Source organism: Microtus oregoni, unplaced genomic scaffold (assembly GCF_018167655.1).
Source record: "Microtus oregoni isolate MIOR12 unplaced genomic scaffold, Mior012 000022F_ref0000154, whole genome shotgun sequence".
In the NCBI taxonomy this organism is placed as follows: Eukaryota; Metazoa; Chordata; class Mammalia; order Rodentia; family Cricetidae; genus Microtus; species Microtus oregoni.
Genome location: NW_024543081.1, coordinates 26,110,732 through 26,127,514, shown reverse-complemented (window position 1 = coordinate 26,127,514; position 16,783 = coordinate 26,110,732). Strand labels below are relative to the sequence as shown.

Below are 16,783 nucleotides of genomic sequence, written 5' to 3'. Positions count from 1 at the left end.
GAAGGGATAGGGGGTCCAGACCTCTGGAACAGAAGACTTACATAAACTGTGAAGTCCATCAGGACCCAGCCAACTAGACTGAGTTTCCAGAAGTTAACAAATCCTATCCAGGAACTAGATTGCCAGACCCTGAAAAGGAGGGACCTGGGGCAAAGATAGTACTCTATCCTAAAGGCAAAGCAGATTACATTCCAAGGTTTAGTCATGCCTTATGCACACCATGCTTAGGAAAGGAAAGACTTCAACAGATGGCTGGACACTTTCTTTCACTGCTCAGCTCCTAAATTCTAGGAGATGCAGATGGTACCCAACAAGAAACCTCATGGGAAGAAAGCAAGGACAGAAGGAGGATACAAACTGAAGAGATCGCCAAACAACACAAATGTAGAGGATGACTTTAGGGCTAACACTCCTCAACTAGTCCCCACAAGTCACAGATGACAAGGTGTTAACAGGAAGAAGTGGTGGTGAGCAAGATTTTAAGGAAGGCCTGAGATACCTTTCAGGTAGGTTTATATCCTGGCATTCAGGGTTTGTAAGATGATCATGAATGTGGCAGTAGTGATGTTAATCACGGTGGTGCTATCAGTGACAAGATGATGATGGCTGTGTTAAATGTAGTAGCAGCAAGCATGGCAGGGTGGTACCAGTCCATGGAATGGTTGGTAGTTGTCATCTCTCCCATGTTATCTAGAAACTAGGCATCATACTGGATCAATTATTTCACTTACTTCTAATGGCAATACAATGAAATAGGCCTTATCAGCCCCATTAAGGTATTATACTTAGCAGAACATACCCATGAGTATCTGACTCAAAAACTAATGTTTTCGGGTTCCATGCTCTCACTCCATTTGTACATCCTGGAAACATCTATGCCCTTTAGTGCACTTTTAACCATCCTGGGCTTTACAAATAGTTCAGTATCTGTGTATCCCTAAACTCATAGACATTTTTAGCACATAGTCTCCTAGATTTTGGCTTGCAATATTTCACGTAAGAGAACTTTTCAGCCAAATATTTTGCTGATTCCTATTTGTGTCTAGTTGTTTTTAAATGTATCATTGACTTGGAAAAACACACGAGAAAGCATTTGGGATAGTACAAAATTAAAACTTTATGAAATTAATCACAGTAGCATCTATCTGTCTTTGAAAAGTCATCAGTCATGTTCTCTGTGGCAGAACAAATACTAAAATTGGAATGATACAGAGAAGATTATCATGGTCCCTGTGCAAGGATGACATACAAATTCATGTAGAAGTCAGTATTCTTAAAAACCATCCTGACTGAAGTAACCCAGACCCAGAAAGACAAACATGATATGTATTCACTCGTAAGTAGGTTATTAGACTTAAAGAAAAGTCTACAATACACTACCACTAAGAATCTAGGTAGCAAAGAGGACCCTCAGAGAGACATGCATTAATGCCCCCAAGGAAGGGGAAATAGACACAATATCCTGAGTAAATTGGGATCACAGGAGGAAAAGGTTAAGGGGAAGGGGAGGAAAATATGAGGAAATGAGATGGTTGAGTTGGGGGAGGGACAGAGAGGGAGAGTAAGGAAAGAGCTATCTTGATAGAAGAAGCCATTATAAGGTTAAGAAGAAGCCTGGTACTAGGGAAATTCCCAGGAATCCACAAATATGAACCCAACTAAGACTCTAAGCAGTAGTGAAGAGGGTACCTTAACTGACCTTCCCCTGTAATCAGATTGATGACTACCATAATTGTCATCATAGAACCTTCATCCAGTAACTGATGGAAGCAGATGCAGAGATCTACAGTTGAGCAATGAGCCAAGTTACTGATGTCTAGTCAAAGAGAGGGAGGAGGGATGATATGAACAAAGGGGTCAAGGTTATGACAGGGAAACCCACAGAGATCACTGACCAGAGCTAGTGGGGGCTCACTGACTATGGCCTGACAGCTGGGTAACCTGCATAGGACCAAACTAGGCCCTCTGGATATGGGTGACAGTTCTGTGGCTTGGGCAGTATATGGGACCACTGCTAATGGGACCAGGATTTATTTCTAGAGTATGAACTGACTTTTTGGAGCCCATGCCATATGGAGGGATACCTTGCTCAGTCTCTATGTAGTGGGGTGGAGCTTGGTCCTCCCTCAACTTGATATGATAGACTTTGTTGACTCCCCATGGGAAGCCTTACCCTATCTGAGGAGTTGATGGGGGTTAAATGGAGGAAAGTGAGGGAAGTGGTAGGAGGGAGGGAGGCAGAACTGTGGTTGGTATGCAAAATAAAAAACTTTTAAATTAAAAAAATAATTAATAAAAGAAAAGTCATCAGTCATTACTCAAGGTTATAACATAATTATCCAAGCCAAAACTAAGACTTCATGTGTATGGGAATCGACCAACAAATGAAAGTGGTCAAAAGGCCAGCCACGGTGGGACATTTTCTCCTTGAGATGTTTCTAGGGCAGCTTTGTAAACAGATGGTACTGACCCAACAGAGAGTATCTATGGTGGACCCTTGACCAGTCTAACAATGCATTAGACTTGAAACATCATCCTTCTCATCCTAGGAGTTATTGGGGCTGATGGGGCTGATACAACCAGGCACCAGGATATTCATTTCAGCGCATCTGTTAGCAAACTCTGTGCCTATGATCCTATCACTAACCTTGCAGGAACAGGGGCTCCTTACCTTAATGAAAGCCATGAGCTAAGTCTCCTTGGAGCCTTTCAAGTTTCAGTGCCTGAGGCTGTTTATGCCTTTGCATGTGGTGTATTTCCTTTACCTGTCTTCTTTATAATCTCCTGCTATTTATCATCAGAAATAACCAGTGTGTTAAAGTGCAATGAAAAACTTCAAAATGAGATTTTTCAAAATATAATGTTCTACCGGAGTACTCATCAATAACAACCCTGCCTTGTGGCATCAGTGGCAAGGTCCATCATCCCTACTCAAATCCAATCTGTGTACCAAGGAGCAAGCTATGCCTTTCAAACAGTAGCTTTGACTGTTTTAGGCTCTGACCCAATTCTCCTTTCCCATTGTTAATATGGATGTAGATGGAGTTGCCGAGCCCCTACCCTATTTCTTTAGCAATTAAAGGTGTTCCCTTCACAGAAAGGCCCAAGCAAAGGTTTTTCTCATGGTTAAAAAGCAAAAAATCATAACGCTTAAAGTTCCCCAGTTCCTTTCATCAAACCTTAGGTCAGACACTTGTGATCTGCTCTTATATACATCGACACATTGCTAGCTTAACCAGGAAGACAAGAACTGTTCAAAGACGGCCCATGGTAGATGAGAGATGAAGGCCAAGAGTAAATGTTCAGAGATTTAAAGAAATTTTATATGTTAACAATGTCCTAACACATGAACATAATTCTAGTGATCCTTTGTGTATGCAAAGTATTGATCCAGCGAGATGGGGGAAGGAAAGGGGAGGAGGAACTAGTTCTTTGCTACAAAAGTTTAAAGGCACTGAGAAGCAGCACCCACCTAATTGTAACATGGAATATTTCCATATTATGGTGGTGCAAATGTGATGCTTACCTAACTCGATATATGCTCTTTGGTCATTGTGGGAAGTGGTAGGAACTGTGGATTCAGACTGCATGGTTTTTAACCCTGTTTCTGCATTTACCAACTCAGCCATCTTATCCAAATTCCTTAATTATTCTTAGACTGTATCTATAAAAAATGGGTACAAGAAAAAGACACAGTTCCTGTAAACCCAATGTTCATTCACATGCAAATATCATGGAAAAAAGAATGAATACAGGGAAAGAATATTAATGTAGAATAAAATACAAAAAGAAACCATGCATGGCGAGTAAAGGGTTATATGCAGAAAGCTACAAAGTCTGTGCTTTTCAGGCAAAAAGAATATGTTCTAGGAAGGATCTAAGAAAGAAGAGAAACAGGTAGGGCAAAGCCAGATGCCCAACAAGTTCAGAAAGTACTCACAGAGGCTTCAAGATTCAATGGGAAATAGTGTCCCGGGACTCCTCTAGAACCAGCGCCACACACCATTCTGTGAATGCCACTCTTGTCTTCGCTACGTTTCCTGTTCCTGAGATAAAATACCCATACAAAAGCAACTTCAGGAAGAAAGGCTTTATTTGGCTAAGTTCTGGGGTACAATCCACCGTGGTAGGGAAACTATAGCCCCGGGAGCTTGGCATCATACCCACAGTCAGAAGTAGGAAGTTATGACTACTTATACTCAGGTAGGTACTCAGCTTGCTTTCTCATTTGTTTTTTTGGCTTTTTTTTTTTTTGGTTGTTTTTGGTTTGGGAGGTTATTTTGTTTTTGTTTGTTTGCTTTCAAGATAGGCTTTCTCTGTGTTAACAATCCTGGCTGTTCTAGAACTCACTTTGTAGACCAGGCTGGCCAAAAACTCATAGAGAGTCACTTGTCCCTGCTTCCCAAGAGCTGGGATTAAAGACATGCACCAATACCACACAGCTTGCTAAGCATTTTTTATATAATCCAGAATCCAAACCTAGAGAATGGTGCTACCCACTGTGTATGGTCTTCCCATCTCATTTAGCTTCATCAAGATAATCCACAGGCATATTTCCCAGGTGACTCTAAATCACATCAATTTGACATCTGTTATTAAGCATTACAGTGTATATAATGCAAGATGACGGTGGCAGGCATGACCAACTCTGACTAGAAGAAGGTAGAGAGTCCTTACAACTTCACTGAACATCTGCTGCACACAATGCAGTGATTTACAGTGTTTCAAGGACTATTTCTAGGGCCTAGGATAGTCAGGGGCATCCATGAGTCACACTTCCTCTCTGCGCTGAGCAGTACCACCCCTGTCACTTGCCTAGCTCACCCTTTCGCTTCTGCTTTAGAACTCTTCCTCCAAGATGTTTAGTTGATCAATGAATTGGGTTTATTCACTCATTTAAAACACTTTCATTGCCTGCTTAAGAGTATGCTGATCATAAAAGTAATGGCCTTCCAGCACCACAAGGCCATCTATATCATAAAGCCTATTACATCATTCTATGATGCCATATTTATTAACATTCCTCTTCTATGATACTGTCAGATCCTTGAGACAAAAGTCTATATTAAATCATGCATGTGTCTCTACTTAGGTATGGAATCATTAATGCCTGCAGTCTCAACACTCAGAAGGCTGAAGCAGGAGTATCATAAATTTGAGGTCAATATGGACTACTTAATGATATTGGAAGTTATCCTCGGCTACCTAGTGAAACCCTATCTAAGGAGCGGGGAAAGCAAGAAAAAAAAGTTCTCTAAAACAAAGCCTGCTGTGTAGATGCTCATTAAATATCAGCTAATTGATATATGAAAAAATAGGATAAGTAAATAACATCTTTATACAGACCAATACAAGAACTATAGGAAGACAACTAATGCCGGGGTTGACGGAAGTGGAGGATTACAGGGGACAGGAACAAATACATATGGTCACCTTCACATGACCATTTTGGATTTGGATAGTTTCATTTGATGGTGTATGAAGATGCTATTTTAAACCCTTTAGCTATTTAGTTATTTTGATGAACAAGTGGGCTTGTTTCTGCGTATAAGGCTACCCTCACCAGTAGAAAATAGACTATGTGTGAATCTGAACTGTAACTCATAAACATGACATAGAAAAAGAAGTGAGGCCTTGTCAGACATGAAAAACATTGCCCACCATTTATATATCCGTTATATCTATTCAAGTTTCTTACCAGGAGAAGGACAGCAGCAGAATTGCAGCAAATATGTGTGATTTAAAGATTGAATGAAATCATGTCTGAGAGGACTCAACCCAGTGCCTGGTTTATAGTAAGTCCTCAATGCATGGTGGCTTTAATGGCAAAGAGGAAAAATGAGATACAAGACAGGAAGAGAGGAAGTAGAAGAGGAGCATAGACAGAAAGAGGAGTCAGGGAGCTGTGTGGACTGAATGGCATTCTCTATGTCCACATGCTCATCACATGCCTGGCATGGAAAAGCATCCCAACAGCTGTAGTCATGTCTCTCTTCCTCAATGTACAGTATACAAGACATCACTTCTGAGACCCTCCAGGGTAAAGAAACTTGCCAGAGTTCTGCGACAGAAACAAGGGCACCACCTACTGCCCAGAATAAGCATTGCCTGTCTCGCCTCCCTCGGCGAGTTTGTCCTCTGCAGTGTATCTGAGTTGGCACTAGAGCCAAGAGCAGGTGTGGAAAAGGTCACGAGCAGGAAGATGCCTTGCAGAACATCCCTTCTAAAACACTCTGCTCTTTCCCTCCCCACCCCTGCCCTTCCTAGATTGCAAGCGAAGGTACTGATTGCAAGTTCAGTTACCTCTGCACACTTGCGCTGTCCAGATGAAGAGAGCTAGATGAGAGTTTATAGGAAAACAGAAATCAGACCCAGCAGAGGCTGGAATGGAGCTTCCCGTCTCCTCTTTTTCTGCTTCCCCAGCCATGTCATTACACAATATGACATTTAGGCTTCCTGGATGGTTCTCCATTCTGAGACTGTGTTTCCTTACTCCACCACCTTTTTCTGGTGAAGTTCCAGTTATCTTTTCTGGGTTTGTTTCCCCATTTTTTTTTTCTTTTAAGCCAATGTTCAGTGACATAGCAAGGTTTTAGGACCCTATAGGGACTCTGTATTTGATACTGCCTGAGACTTCTTGCTCTTATTTGTGAAATAACTCATTTCTACTCATTCTGAGAGGTTCAGCATAGACATATCTCTTGAGAGTGCCCCCTCAGTCAGCCCACACACCCTGTATAGATTCGGTATTCTGTTATTGCTTCCACAGTCTCTCTGCTTTGGAATTGTTCATGTTCATTGCTCATCCATAGACTATCATCTCTGGAGCTATCATGGGAACTCTGTGTCATTTAATCACTTTATAGGGCATAAAACTACTATCATTACTACTGGTAGTATAATATAGTTGATCAGTTAATTAGGTCATTGAAAAACCAGTGCATTAGTGAAGCCACCTGTTCTAATCGCATTTCTGTCACTTGCTAGTGCGTGATTTCTGACTAGTCTCTGCATATCTGTTGCATGTGTCTCCTCTGCAAAATTAAAGTACCGTATACTTCTAGAGACACAAAAGTGAGCAAAACAAAGCTCCTGGCCTAAGAATTTATAGACCAAAGTGACACAAGGTGACATAAAATTAATAAAGAATAAATCATAGCTCACAATAATTTCAGAAGCATAGAGCATGAACTTTTATATCAATCTGGATTACGGACTTGACAAATAAATATACAGAATGACAGCAGTGAGTGAATGCAAGGCAAGAAATGCCAGGTAGAAGGCACAACAAGGTTATTCTGTGAGGAACGGTGGCCCAGAAAGGTCAGCCATTGGGAAATAAGAAAAAGGGCATCCTGGCATGTACATGGGTTAGTACATGTACTAACTAGCCTAGGAAGACGTTATCTTCCTACACAATTTCTCTTGCACTTGATTTCCTGAGAATAAAACATCCAAAGTCCCTGCCAAGTTCACATATTGCCAATGATAATATTTTCCACCTTCTACATCCGACACGTCCCTCATGTGTGTCCACTGACCTGAACACTAGTTGGATATTTGCAAATCGCCTTTGTTTCTTCTTACTTGGCTGGGGAGACTGAGAAATATGTTTCTTGCTTCTTCCATTCTGATCTCTACGATTATCACTTTAGACCATTAAGATAATTTCCTCCTGATGGAGGGGAGTTCAAGAGCAGCGGGAGTCAATGATGAAGAGACATCTTCAATTTCCTGTTCCAACTTTGAAAAGGGAACAGGATGAACAGAGGAAAATCTGTTAAAAAGCTATTACTTGAAGCCAGTGGGTGATAACAGTGGCCTACACTCAAGTAACAACAGAATGTATAGGCAGAATGTAAGTGTGGCAAAGTCTATTGGTCTTGGCAGCCAATTAGGATGGGTCCCTGTGGAAGAGGGAAGGTTCTTCAGGATAAGTTCCTGGCTGTCGCTTTGGCCACCAGAGTTTGCTAATGTCACTGTCTGTTACAGACAAAAGGAGCATAAAATGAAGTAGGAAATGATGATGTGGTTTTTACTATGTCTTGGACCAGCTTACAATTTGTTAGAGAGTAATCACCAAGGAAATGAAGAAGTACATGCTTTATGTAGTGGAAAAAGATTAAAAACTTACTAGTTGGATGAGAGATATCTTAAGTCAGGATATAATTAGTTGCAAATATATATATTCGGGATTGCTTATGGGTCCAATAAAGTATGATAAAATTAAGAGAGAGAACACTCAGCATGGGGTAAGTGGGCATTCGTGGAATGGGTGTTGGACAGAGAGAAAAATAGCTTTCCTGTGACTTTCTGGAGAAAGTGTGTTTATAAAGTTTCCAGAGCTTGTGTTCATGCCCAGGAATGTGCTTTATTGATGAGCACTATGCTGAACCAAGGTATGCATATGAGACAGAAAATTAATGCTCAGCTGGTATTTCTGCCTGAGAAGGCACAGAGTAAACCCTCGCTGCATATCCTCTGCTTTCTGCTGCTTTTTTTGAGTCATTGTCCCTCCAACTAATCCAAAGGAAATAACAGGGTCCGCCAATCATATCATGTGGTAGCTGATTACAGTGTCAGTTGGCACAAAGATTGTTTGGGTCCAAATTACAAAAGAAAAGCATTATGAACAGAACGTGGGGCGAATGGTAATGCTGAAAATAAAACATCCTGAATATACTAAATAAAAGGCAAATGATTCACAGGTATGCCAATGCCCCCAGAACACAATCACTCTCCTTGCTGGTTTCTACTGAGTCCTGGTTCTCACCACTTAGCCAGTGGTTCTGGGCACAGTTTAATCCAGTTCCACATCCATTGCCACCGATATCCTGAACCTGCGTAAACTGTTTCCCTGCCTCCATGAAGCTTTAACTTCAGCTGCCTCTGATGCAGCCCTGAAAGCTACACTCTTTCTTCAACTGGAAAAAGAAACTGTATGTTACTGTTCTAGCTTATGAACCCTGTGTTATCACTGGGGCAGCATGGTTTTCATTATGCACTGTTTCTTTGTCTCCCTTTAAAAATGTGATTAGAGAGAGATAGACAGACAGACAGGAAGAGAGTCAGTTCTCTATCAATGGACCCTCCACATATGGATTCCACCAATGGCTGATAGAAAAAAAAAAGGTGGCGGTGGTGCACATCTTTAATCCTAGCATTTGGTAGTCAGAGTCAGGCAGATCTCTGTGAGTTCAAGGTCAGCCTGGTCTACAGAGTGAGTTCCAGGACAGTTAGGACTGTTTCACAGAGAAACCCTGTCTCAAAAAACAAAAATGTAGTAATAAGAGTGGCGGGGCTGCATTCCCAGCACCCCGGCCGCCTGCTCGGCTAGCTTATGCCCCGAAATAATTACACGGACACTGTATTCTTTTAAACACTGCTTGGCCCTTTAGCTCTAGCCCTTACAGGCTAATTCTCACATCCTGATCAACCCATCTCTAATAATCTGTAAGCACCGGTCTTACCGGGAAGATTCTAGCCTAAGTCTATCCTGGGTCGGAGCTTCATCGTGTCTGTCTGCCCAGGAGAGGAGAGGATGGCGTCTCTCTGAGGCATCTGTTCCCGAGAGGAGAGCTGTGGAGACTGAGCTCACTTCCTCTTCCTCCCAGCGTTCTGTTCTGTTTACTCCTCCCACCTATCCTCTAACCAATGAGAGCCAAGCAGTTTCTTTTTATTTAACCAATGACCTTCCACCATCATTTCCCCTTTTTCAGTTTAAACAAAAAAAAAAAGGCTTTAACTTTAACATAGCAAAATTACATATAACAAAACAGTTATCAAGTAAAAGTTACAATAATCTTTATCATAACTAAGGAAAACTATAACTATAACTAACTATTCTTAACTCCATCAAAGACTCCAGAAAGATACAATACTACCTAAGCAAACAAGAAAAAAGCAACTTTTAAATCTCTAGAAAAGACAGAGACATCTCGCTGCCTGGACAGTCACCCAAAGTTCCTCTGTATCATTGGGGCATCCATCTTCAGCCTTCAGGCCCATGGTATCCAGCAGACATTTCCATAAAGCAGGAAAATTCAAAGTCAGTTCAGTCACTATCTGTTGTGTCCTGCAGAATGTCTCGCAGACTCTTTCATGAATCAGAAACCCCGAAAGATCATCTCACCTTAGGCAAGTTCAGTAGTCCTCTCTCTGTGGGTTCTCTGTGTCCAGTTTATACAATAGTCCAGGCAAGAGCAGTTTCTTGCCCAAATGGCTATCAAACTCCATAAGGATCCTCTTCGATGCCCATCTTCCTCTTGAAGTAGATTGGTGCTGCCAGGAGCAGAGTGTCTCATTGTCATGAAAAGTCCTAAGTTATTAAAACATTAAATGTCCTATTCTGTAATCTTTGAAAGACATGAAGAATGTCTATCTAAAATATATCTCTATATATCTAGAAAATCGAACTAACACGACTACAAGCTTTACTATTATCAATGATTATCCATTAACAACCTATATTCCTTAATTATACAGTACATATTTAAATGAACTACACAATCACAATACCTTAATCAAAATCAGAAACACTTATACATATAACAAAATTGACCTTAAATCTCTATCAATAAAGCAAAATCTATACTAATGCAAATTATTCATATCTATATCATATCCCCCTTTAAATGTAAAAGAATGCTTATAAACCATATTTGGGAACATGGGCACAGTTTTTTCTCTCCAAACTGCTTCCTGCTGAATGGGGGCGTCGTTAATTAGGTCTTTCATGGTATAACCTGTGTGCTAGCTTCATCTCAGTTGGTAGTTGAGCAAAGCAATTTTCTGAAGGTGTTCACACCAACCCTTCAGGAGGGCGTGGTCCATCATACCAAATCAGAATAGAAAAAATGAACAGGGTCTCATCCTCTGTGAAAAGAAAATAAGGAACTCCTTTCCAAAGCATCATGTCCTTAGATCCAAATTTCAAAGTCAAGGCATCAAAATATCTATGTTGGATTAGTTCAGCAGCATTTATAAATAAATATCTTTTAGCATCTGTTGCTCCTTCGTCAGCATTTAAATAATTTAAAGAGAGCATAATAGCATACAGTATCAAAATTCTCTGTGTATTTTCCATCTTTGTGCAGCTTTGTTTTAACCTCTATTTCGTTTATTTTTACTTTTAACTCTTTGCTTTTTGAGACAGGTTCTCTGTATCTTTGACCTGGAATAACTCTGTAGACCAGGCTGTCTTTGAACTCTCAGAGATCCGCCTGTCTCTGCCTCCCAGCCATTCGGGATTAAAGGTGTATGCTACTATACCTTGAACTCACAGAGATCTGTTTGTTTCTGCCTTCTAGGTACTGGGATTAAAGGCGTGTGCTGCCACACCTTGAAGTCACAGAGGTCTATCTCCCTCTGCCTCCCAAGTGTTGGGATTAAAGGTATGTACTACCACACCCAACTACTCTCTTTCAATTTTTACTTTTAAGAACTTTTAACTTTTAGCTTGCATATATTTTTAACACACTGTAAATCATTTAGAAATTTTCTTTGTCTTTGAATCTCTCTTTTTCTGATCACATGAATCTTTAATTTACCAAGCAATATCAGTAGGATTAAAGGTGTCGCTTTGCCGGCTAGATGTAGCCCATTCCTTAGCTTTCCAGCCTCATGGCTGAGGTACTGGCTGTAGCCATGTTTACTGCCACAACTCTATGGCATTTCAAGGTCCCTGCCAGCAAGCGAGCTTCAGCAGCCTGTGCTTGCAAACCACACGAACCGCCTGCATAAAAGAGTCAGAGTTTGCCCTGGAAGGACAGCCCAGAAAGCTGGCATTTTTAAACGGCGCAGCTTTTTTCCTGCTATGGCTGAAAACCGAAAAGCATGTGTTCAGCTTTTTGTCAACACTGTTTAAGTGTTTCGTGTCAGGACCTCTTAAAAGAGCTGCAAGCTTTGCAGCTAAAGCTGAGTCAGGAAGCCTCTCTTAGATGAGAGCGCTTGCTTGCCTCTAACAAGCAGAGCAGACCCGAGAACATAGCGAGTCTAGTTGCCATCAAACAAATAGTAGCACTTTACTCCAAATGCTCTATTCAAAAGCTCTGTCTCCCACAGGAGCCAGACAGAGATCGCAATGGCAGCACAGCCCCAGGAAGTCGCGCTTTAAAATGACACAGCGTTTTTTTCTGCTACTGTTGCTAAATCAGGAAATCTCTCTACAGCACACCACCAACAAACAGCAAAAGTCTGTGTTAAACTCTCTCTCCCTTATTTTTAAGCCTTCTCAGGTTTTTTAAGTGGGTTTAGCCCCACATTGGGCGCCACAAAAAGAAGGAAAAAACAAATGAAAGAGAGAAAATAGTAGCAAGTTTCTCTCCTGCCCAACAGTTCCCAAATAACCACTCTGAGGCTTAATATTAATTGCAAATTTTTTGTATATTAGCTCAGGCTGATTATTAATTAGCTCTTACAACTTAAATTAACCCACTTCTATTAGTTTATATCTTACCACAACATTTGTGGCTAGTTACCTCACATCTTGCTTCTCTGGCAGCACTGGTATCTACCTGACTCCGCCTTCTGTTTCCCTGCCTTTCTGCTTGGATTTCTTAGCCAACTATGTATGTTCTGCCTTGCCACAGGCCAAAGCAGTTTCTTTATTAACTAAAGGTAATAAAACATATTCCCAGCACACGAGGGGCATCCCACAACAGAAAATGTTTGAAAAATATTCCATCTGTACTGAATATAACAAGATTTTTTTTCTCAGTACTTGTAAAATAATGCAACATTTAAAACTATCTATAAGTGACCTGGAGATAATTTAACATGCAAAGAGAATTGATGGAGGAAGGTCATTGGCTAATAAAGGCACTGCCCTGGTCCATTTTATTGGTTAGAGGATAGGTGGGAGGAGTAAACAGAACAGAACGCTGGGAGGAAGAGCAAGTGAGCTCAGAGACTACACAGCTCTGCTCTCCGAAGCAGACGCCATGCCCCACTCCCGGCATGAAGCTCCGACCCAGGATGGACATAGGCTAGAATCTTCCTGGTAAGTGCACCTTGGGGTGCCATACACAGATGATTAGAAATGGGCTAAATTAATATGTGAGAATTAGCCTAGAAGAGAATGGGCCAAGCAGTGATTAAAAGAATACAGTGTCCGTGTAATTATTTCGGGGCATAAGCTAGCCGAGCAGGCAGCCGGGGTGCTGGGGACGCAGCCCCACCGCTCATATTACTTCAGAGAATATGCATACATTGCATTCAAACATGGCCATTGTCACAGAAGAGACTCTGCAGATTTTTCTACAAGTGAAGAATAGTAGAAATATTGTTCTCTGCATTTCAAAGTATACCCATACTCATTCTGTTAATTCCATTTTTCCCATGCCTGCACATTTTCCCACCAACCTCTCTGCTGATGGGCTACTGGTCTTAACTGTTTGAGGCATATCTTTTTATACAGATGTGCATCATTAATAAATTAGATAATAGTACACATGATCATGTCTACTTGTTCTGAGTCACTGACTTTCTTCCCCAGGGTCTGAACACTTTCATAATGTGCCCAAGGCTTACTCATTTTTCTTTCTCCAAGGTTTAGAGCAATCTCCACATAATAGCTTTCCAAGTAATGTATATGGAAAAGAACTGGAGATTTGAAGTGAAAAGTTATGATGAATGTTGTCTGCCTGTGCTGCAGTTGATGGTCCTACGCCTATGCACACAATGGCAAGACTAAGTAGACTCTATGGGTTTTTACGAGCACATGAAGGTGAGAGGGGAAAGCATAGAAGGGCTGTGGGTAACAAGGAGGAGACATACTGGGGGATAGGGCCACATTATGAATTGGTATGAAGAGAGGAGAGGGTGACTCTGAACCTGAAATTCTGTCAGGAGGATGGTAGGACCATATAGTTTATCTGTCTGTTTTCTTTTCTTCTTGTTGTTGTTGTTTAATTTTAAGATAAAGAGCCTTCTCCTTAGGTCCCTAGCACTAAATACCTGTTTTTTTGTTTTTTGTTTTTTAACCAGAGACTCTGGAGCTTCCAGATCTTTGTGGTAAACAACTAATCTCTGGCAGTGTGTATGATTCAACACCCATGTTCCCGTTTTCTTGTGAAATAGAGCCCACATCCCTTTCAGCCAATCTATAATGACCCAGAACAGAAGGCAAGAAAACGGGAACAGACAGCTTTTTTTTTTTAATTTATTTATTTATTAAAGATTTCTGTCTCTTCCCCGCCACCGCCTCCCATTTCCCTCCCCCTCCCCCAATTAAGTCCCCCCTCTCCTCAGCCCGAAAAGCAATCAGGGTTCCTTGTCCTGTGGGAAGTCCAAGGAACCCCCACCTCCATCCAGGTCTAGTAAGTTGAGCATCCAAACTGCCTAGGCTCCCACAAAGCCAGTGCATGCAGCAGGATCAGAAACCCATTGCCATTGTTCTTGAGTTCTCAGTAGTCCTCATTGTCCACTATGTTCAGAGAGTCTGGTTTTATCCCAGGCTTTTCCAGACCCAGGCCAGCTGGCCTTGGTGAGTTCCCAGTAGAACATCCCCATTGTCTCAGTGTGTGGGTGCACCCCTTGTGGTCCTGAGTTCCTTGCTCATGCTCTCTCTCCTTCTGCTCCTGATTTGGACCTTGAGGTTTATGTCCGGTGCTCCAATGCAAATGGATGGAAATAGAAAACACTATCCTGAGTGAGGTAAGCCAGACCCAAAAAGAGGAACATGGGATGTACTCACTCATATTTGGTTTCTAGCCATAAACCAAGGACATTGAGCCTATAATTAGGGATCCTAGAGAAGCTAAATAAGGAGAACCCAAAGAAAAACATATAGGCATCCTCCTAAATATTAACCTTCAGCAGGCGATGAAAGGAAACAGACAGCTTTTGTAGGAACCAATCCTAATTAGCTCACAGAATTTCATGCAAAAGTTTCTGATTCTGTGGGACATGAGACGTTGGTAAGGGCAGTTCCATTATAAAAACTTTGTGACATGGAACCTGTGGCATTGACCTGCTTCTGAGTTTAAATACCAGTGTACAGTGTAGCTGGATGTTCATCTTATGAGACTGTTGTGAAGCTGAATGAAGAGATGCCAAATGATGGTGGTAAGCCATACCTGTTTCTGGGCCCATAAGACATGTTCCTCCACTCCACAGTTAGGAAATAGATTGAATCACTTACTATGTCTCCAGACTGGAGCTGAGTTTATTGGAAAACCAAAGTAACTCAGAGTCTGGGGCCATCTCTTCGTAGAATGGAGAGGAACCTCAGCTGATGAAGCTTGAAAAACTTTTATCATGGAGACCCATAGTTTACTGTAGACGCACATGCCTGTAAGAAATCATCTGATTGGCTCTGTTTTCTTTCTCTTGGCTGTGGACTGAATGTTTGTGCTCCCCCAATACAATAATTTTGGGAAAGGGGACCTGTGGGAGGTGACTAGGACATGAGTGTGGACATGGATGGAATACAAACCTTCTAGAAGATTGTCTATGAATCAGGAATCAGACCCTCACCAGAAATCAAATCTGCCAGCATTATGATCTCAGAATTCACATATCCGGACCTGTCAGAACCAAGTTCTTGATATTAATAATCCAATATTTTACTTCCCAAACTAATCAGTCAAGGCCTAGAAATAGTTGGAACTGGAGAGTGGGAGGCCTAGGGAACTCCAGTATAATCACTGTGGAGACCCTGGAGCTATAGCCCGTGACAGAAAGCAGAACACTGTCTCATGCCACAGGCCAGCAATGTAGCGTGACAGGGCTGTGCAAAGGGTGGGAGCTCAGTATTTCCCTGCATACCTGTGAACTTGATGGCCTTCTATGGCATCACACCCTGAAAGAGCGGATTGTGAGAAAGAGTCCTGCCCTCTAGCATTGTGCAGTCTCGAAGAGAGAGAAGACAATGCATAATTAAGGGCTCGGTTTTATGATACAGATATCAGATGTAAAATGACAAAGTGGAACACCTTGAGACCAGAGAGAAAGAAAATTCCGAGAGACAAATAGAAATGTTGTAAGAAAAATAACTTGGAAAAAATTGATTTTGAGGCTAGGCTCAAAAGTGATTTTCTATTCCATTTCCTGCGCTATCTCAAACCCATAACAAAAATAGACTTATTTATAATGCTATTGATTGCCTGGTTTATAGTGCTAAGAATATAAAATGGAAGGACAGCATATTCCATTTTGACAAATGCAGACATAATAAGGAAAACTCACTCATCATTCCTTCACTGCTCCCTCTGGATTTTTTTTTTCTGTTCTCTCTGACTCCCTACCTTGACAAACAATTTAGTTTTATCCTCACGAATGAAGCAATTTGTGTGATTTGAGGCTGGCTTTGTTTGTGTGTTACTGGAAAATGTCCTTTGCTTCCACTGTCAATTATCTTCAACGACATGGTGAAGAGTCGTTTGAAAACAAATTTAAGAAAAATGTGCCAGAGAGGAAGAATTCCATATAGAACTGAAAGATAGAATTATGGGATAAATTAGCATTCTCACTAATCTAGTTCAGGCTCTTTGCCTCTTTATAATATAAAAATCAAACCATCTCTTACTTTGATAAAAAGGTTTGCATTCTGGTTACACACCAGCATTCGGGTCTTAATGGGTGCTGTTAGTTGTTTCTTATTCTTTGCTTTTACTCTTTGTTCTTTTGGAAGACCCGCCACCCAACTCCAAAATAAATCACACATGGAGGCTTTCTTTTATTTGTAAATGCCTGGTTTGAGCTCGGCTTGCTTCTTGCCAGCTTTTCCTAGCTTCATATTATCCCATCTTCCTTTTGCCTCTGGGATTTCTTTTCTTATGTA

At 41.3% G+C, this 16,783-nt stretch overlaps 1 non-coding gene across 1 annotated transcript; it reads left to right on the top strand.

The window, feature by feature from the left end:
• The first annotated feature begins 1,170 nt into the window (after window positions 1-1,170).
• LOC121461581 lies at window positions 1,171-1,275 on the top strand. The gene has a single exon (XR_005976196.1). It is a non-coding gene; the product is annotated as a U6 spliceosomal RNA (small nuclear RNA).
• Window positions 1,276-16,783: the final 15,508 nt, after the last annotated feature.